Genomic DNA, 6000 nt, shown 5'->3' with positions numbered 1-6000 from the left:
GATTTTGGAACTCTAGACCAAGAGAGGTTTTAGGTGTGACTGTGGAAATTCCAAATTTGGAGAAGTCTTGTGTAAATTTTTCCCAAATAAAGATACAGAGAATATGGAGTCATTGCCTTTTTCATTATTATTTTTTCTTTAAACATGATTTTATATTTTTTTAATAAAAACCTTTTTTTTATTTTTTATTTCATATTTATTTATTTATTTATTTTTATTTTTGCGATCTAATATTTTTGATCTTTTCTAGAAGAATTTAAACCAATCAAAGGTAAACAATTCAAATCGGATTTATAAATTTTAATTTTAATTATTAATTTTCGTAAATAAAGACAACCAATATATTAATTGGTACCGAAAGAGCGGTTTAAGGGTGTTAACCCTTCTTTGACTATAACTGACTCTCAGACCCGATACATTTCTGGTAAAATGCAGATCAGGTAAGATGTTATCCGATTAGCCTAAACATTTTTAAAATGATCGGTGGCGACTCTAACATAATTATCCAAGTCGAAGTCTAATTCCGTTTCCAACCAAAAGACGGTTCCGACAGAAACCTTACCCCGTCAATTCCTTCTTTTGAATCAAACAGATACTATTCCAGCGTTCTCAGGAGTTAGCTTCGACTCTAATCAGGTTAATCAATGACGTTCACGACTTACAAACTCTTGATTATCTTGTTTCTTGAATCTTGTTTTTCTAATTTTCAGGGTGGTATTGAAAGTAGCAATTGTGGGGGGACATATAGCGGTAGAATGGTGGGAATAGTGGGGTCAAGTAGGGGTGTAAACGAGCCGAGTCGAGCTCGAGTATTGCTGAGCTCGACTCGACTCGAAAACTCGCGAGTTTAAAATTTTCAAGCTTGACTCGAACTTGAAATCCTGAACTGAAGCTCGTGAGCAGCTCGAAAAGGCTCGAAATGAAAAAAAAAATCTTAAACTTAACTCGATTGAAGCCTCAAACTCAAACTCGAACATTAACCTTAAATACATGAAATCTTAATGTATTTTAAAAAAAAAAATCAATACATAAATATTATTATTATTAATAATTTATTTTTTTAAATAAAATCTTAATATATTATATTTTCGAGCTGCTCACGAGCTTTTCGAGTCGAATATCGAGTAGCTCGTTTCAGCTCGTTAAGAACTCGAGTCGAGCTCGAGCTCGAGTCGAGTTCATTCGATCCGAGTATTTATCGAGCCTTAATCGAGTCGATTTCGAATAGCTCGCGATCTGTCTCGTCTCATTTACAGCCCTAGGGTCAAGGCCTCAGAACTGCCAACGCAAGTGAGGAGGGTGTACGCCTTGTTTTGCGACACAAATCCCTGCAACGACTGATAAACTGGGGATTCAGTACATCAATTATGAACCTGAAGGATGGAAATACAGATGTGGCTCCCCTTTGTTCGATCCTTAAATGTTGCTGGGGTGAATACGATTAAGTATTAACCCCCCGTTTCATACCACTTCATCTCCCCCTCACATCCAGATATACTTTTAAAAAAGAAAAACCCAAAAAAATTAAAAAGAAAATGCCATACCAAAACGCACACATCTCCGTCGTTCAAAGCTTTTCTTCTTTTTATCTTTCTTGCGTACCGTTGCTTCAATTGGATAATGTACACTATGCAAGAAACCAAAGTTATTAAAGAGAGAAAACATGCTAATATATCTGTTTTTCCATATGTATAGAATTATGATTTCTTTGTTACTCCTTCCCATATTCCCCTACTTTCATTAACCTAACATAACCCTAGTTTTATTCTATTTGGTTTGTTGATTTTATTCTTTGTTTTAACTAATATGACACTCTAGATCCTTTTGATATTTTCTTGGAATAATAGCATTTGCTTCTCTTGGTTGCAGCTGGGCAGGACGTTCGAGCTGCTGGTATGTCATCGATGGATTCCTCTCGGCGAAGAACTTCACCGGGACCCTTGATGTATTCCGGAAATTATGCTATAAGTCGAAGAATCCAATTCATATTGATCTTGCAACTAAAGACTCTGTGGTAATTATTATATTTTTTAAAGTTTATAATTATTCGAAGCTATATTTTCTTTTGAGATTTGTTGGTAGTCTTGCATTCAATTTTGCTTCTTTTCATTTATTATATATCTTTAGGTATCATTGTTGCTGATTTAAGGGTTAATTGTGTCTTGATCATGAGAGATACATAAATCGGAGAAGACAGAAGAGTGTTAGGGAAATTGGAAATAGGGTTAGGGATTTCAAATGAGATTGGTACTGCCAGCAGTGAAGGGAATCATGCCAACAACACCTGCAAGGGAATCAAAATGTTAGATACAACTGTATTGTCAGCTGGTAAATGGGATAGATTGGTACAATGTAAAGATATAAAGCAATGTACTGGGTAGGTCTTACCTTATGATTGAAATGAATGAAATCTCAGTTTACTTGAATTCCCTTTATTCTCTTCTTTAATCTCCATTTCCTCTATTTTCCCCTACTGTTTAATATAATTGGTGAACTTCTACATCTAATGTTGATTAAAGCTTCTGATCTGGGACTTTTTTTATGGGTTTGATATTGGTAGGTCAGTTAATCCTTTCCAACTGACTCACTTACAGTTCGCAGATGACCTTATTTTGTTATGCAATGACTCTCTTACACGTATCCAGACTATCAAGAGAGTGCTGAGGATTTTTAGTTTAATGATAGGGTTGCATTTAAACCTTTCTAAGAGTAATCTTTTCGGTATTAATGTTGAAGATGCTACCTTAAATAAATGGGCTACTGCTATTGGATGCTCAGTGGGCTCTTTTCTTATGGAGTATCTTAGCCTACCTTTAGGTGCAAAGAAAAATTCTGAAGTTCTTTGGGATCCGGTTTTACAGATTTTTAATAAGAAGTTAGCTGGTTGGAAGGCCTCTTCATTTTCAATGGCAGACAAATTGGTGCTTCTAAAATCGATGTTATCTTCGTTACCGATTTTTTCCTATCTATTTTTATAATGCCGTTCAAAGTTAGGCAGAAGGTTAATACATTGATGGCTAACTTTCTTTGGGGGAAGGATCAAATAAAAGTTGTATTCACTGGGATAATTGGCAGCCAGTTTGTAAACCTTTGGAAGATGGTGGATTGAAAATTTTGGATTTGAGCATCACAAATAGAGCTTTGCTGGGTAAATGGGTGTGAAAATTTGCAAATGAAAAAGAATCCCTTTGGAAAAAGATGATGTGCAGTAAACACAACGTTAGTAACTTATCCCTGTCAATTAGCAACGTAGTTTCACCTCAAGAATCCCTTTGGAAAAATGATGACATTGGAGGATGTTTGAGGTCTCATACTATGACTCAATTGAGAAATGGGAAGTCTATTTCGTTATGGAATGACGTTTGGGTCAATGACTCACCCTTGAAAATTCAATTTCCCAGGATCTTGCATTATCAAATAATAAAAGGGGTAAGGTGACTGATTTTGGTAGCTTTGATTTAAATGGATGGGTGTGGAATGTTCAAACTAAAAGGAAATTATGTGATTGGGAATTGAACCAATGGGTCGAATTAGTTTCAACACTAAATTATTTTGATTTATCTGATTCAATAGAGGACTTCCTTTCTTGGTCTAGGAAGGGGCATGGTTTGTTCTCTGTGAAATCCTGCAGGTTGGCACTATCAACTAATCTTGGAGTTTGTTTTTTTTTTTGGAAAAAATGGGTTTGACTCCTCCAAGAGAAGAAACCTTTCTTTGGCAAGTATGACACCAAAAATTGACAGTCAAAATGGAGCTGAGGAAAAGGGGTTCCTTTAAAAGACGTTTTATGTCCACTTTGTCAAATGAACAAAGAAACAGTCCAATATCTTTTCATCTCCTGTTCAGTTGTAGGGGACCTTTGGAACATATTTTTCAGGTTGTGGGACATATATACAGTTTTGCCTCATGATCCACATATTTTACTAAGTTCATGGTCTGAATTAAGGGTTAATTCGTACATATGGAAATTCATCCCGGGAGTAGTTCTTTGGTCTATTTGGAAAGCAAGGAATTCAATTGTTTTTTATAATATGAGCATTGATATAACCTCTCTCTTCTTCCTAATCAGATTTAGGTTGGCTAAATGGGTTCTAGCTAAATTTCCCCATGTCTAAATACAAGTTGATTTGTTGGTAGGGGGCCCCTCTCTTGCAGACATGTTTGTTTATCAACATGTTCACAGAAGTTTGGTACATAGCTGGCATCCTCCCCTAGCATATTTTTACAAATTTAATGTTGATGCGGCTGTTATATATGATGGGATGGCTGGTGGAATTTGAGGTATTATGAGAGAATGTAACAACTTCATTTTGTCGACTTTCTCTGTTAGTGTTGGTCCAAGCCCTCCTCCTTTGGCTGAGTTGAAAGTTATTAAGAAATACATTGACATTTTTCTATCATCAGATTGGGTTGTGAAGGGAAGACTGATTTTAGAGAGTGACCATAAATCTGCAGTAGACTGGATTTTATTGCCTAATTCTGCTCCTACTTTCTCCAGTTCCCTTGTTTTGGATATTGTGTCCTTAGTATTAGAGAGGGCGGTTATTATTAGATTGATTCCTAGGGGCTGTAATTGGGAGGCTGATAAATTAGCTAAGGAGGGGATCAGTTGATTGTAAGGGTATTTTTCTAAGGAGCTTTAATGGTTTTTGTTTAATCTGCTGCCCTAAGTGTATTGGTGTATTTTAATGTACTGGTTCTCTATATAATAAATTGAGGTACTCTTTTCCTCTTTCCGCTAGTTACTCTTTTGTAGAATCAACTAAGAGGAAGGTTTTTAATGAGGCCTACTATTCCTAAAAAAAAAGTTTCCTCTATTTTCTTCAATTACTCTTCCTCTATTTTCTTCGATTACCCTTCTTCTCTCGCAGGGTCAGAACAGACTGATGTTATAAATGCTGGCGAACTCCGTCAGTTCTCTGTCATATGCAAGTCATTGTTTTAGTTCTAGTATATTAGTTGAGCATGTATGCATGTGTATTGATTGGGGTAGTTTTGAACTTCCGCTATAAGTTTATATATTTAATTTTTTTTTAACAATTGAATTATATATTTTATTCTATCCTTATATTTAATTGCAACTTGGGTTTTATTTGGATGAAGTTTACGGGGCAGTCAGGTGGATCCTCATCAAAAAGAGCCAGTGGTCGTGAAGCAGTTGCTGGAATGAGTTTGACCCACAACGTTCTCGTACAACAGATGCTAGCCCTGGAACGATGCACAGACATTTAAGTCGGCAGGGAAATTCTATTGAACCTTCTTCCGACTCTAAGCAGGCAATCTCTGGAAGAAATAGCAAGAACTACGATGCTGCCCTCAAGGGGATTGAGGGCCTTCAATTTGAGAGTGACGAGAGAAATCATTATTAAAATGGTCAGCTATATGAATTTTGTGAAAGCATGAAGTGGTTGATGTTTTGTCCTTGGTTGAGTTCCAAGGAATTCGTGAAAAGTTTGAGCTCTCGTTTATTGCCCCCAAAGCATACATTTCTGCTCTGATGGAAGAGCTTGTGAAGTGAAATTCGGCTGGCATTACCGTATAAAATGTTGGTTGCCTGTGAAGGGCTAGTACCATGGTGTGGCTATTTTCTCAAAACTGCCATAACTTGCTGTTTTATGGTTCCCCTTTCTGTCATCTTAAGATTGTTGCTTTCAGTTGTCTGTGACTTCTCGAGGTTTGAAACATGATGACACTGTAAATTTATTGCCACTAGTGATTCTTGAGGTTATATTGCTTTGTTTCCTTTTGTATGTTCGGAAGGCAATTTCAGTTCATTAATTAGATAACCATTTATACCGCAACAATCCTTGTAAGTTATACAAAGGCTATATAAAAGCAGTAACGGAATATACAAAATGGAACAAGCAACGAATCTTACCATCATCCATAGACAACCCTAGAATACCTATACTTGAGCCACCTAAAACTCTTCTTGATAGACCCTTTCACTCTCCCTTCAACAGCGTAAACCTTATATAACTGGCAACCATCTTCTTCCTC

This window comes from Hibiscus syriacus, unplaced genomic scaffold, assembly GCF_006381635.1.
Source record: "Hibiscus syriacus cultivar Baekdansim isolate YM2019G1 unplaced genomic scaffold, ASM638163v2 tig00110201_pilon, whole genome shotgun sequence".
Classification (NCBI taxonomy): domain Eukaryota; kingdom Viridiplantae; phylum Streptophyta; class Magnoliopsida; order Malvales; family Malvaceae; genus Hibiscus; species Hibiscus syriacus.
This window is presented reverse-complemented; position numbering follows the sequence as displayed.